This window comes from Pterocles gutturalis, unplaced genomic scaffold (assembly GCF_000699245.1).
Source record: "Pterocles gutturalis isolate BGI_N339 unplaced genomic scaffold, ASM69924v1 scaffold3837, whole genome shotgun sequence".
NCBI lineage: Eukaryota > Metazoa > Chordata > Aves > Pterocliformes > Pteroclidae > Pterocles > Pterocles gutturalis.
The window spans coordinates 1,744-1,969 of NW_010115038.1; the positions used below are offsets into that span (position 1 = coordinate 1,744).

General features: G+C 58.4%; 1 protein-coding gene across 1 annotated transcript in view; it reads left to right on the forward strand.

The window, feature by feature from the left end:
* Positions 1 to 226, forward strand: part of LOC104462874 (proprotein convertase subtilisin/kexin type 6-like) — a gene marked incomplete at its 5' end in the record, with an annotated part of 6,652 nt that overhangs the window by 445 nt on the left and 5,981 nt on the right.

The window sequence follows — 226 nt, forward strand, 5'->3', positions numbered from 1 at the left end:
TAGTGGGGCCATCCCCTCTTTCAAAGCTGCTCCTGCACTGGGGTGTTCTGCTGGAGGATGCCGGGTGGGAATCGTGTTGGGGAGGATGAGCTGGAGGAAGGGTGAGCACCCGGAGGCACAAAGCACCATAGGATAAGATCTGTAAGATGTATAAAATATAGGATGGGGGGTCCCCAGCCCCTTCCCCCCATGTGTCTGGCCAGGGAGGGGGCACCACGAGCACTCT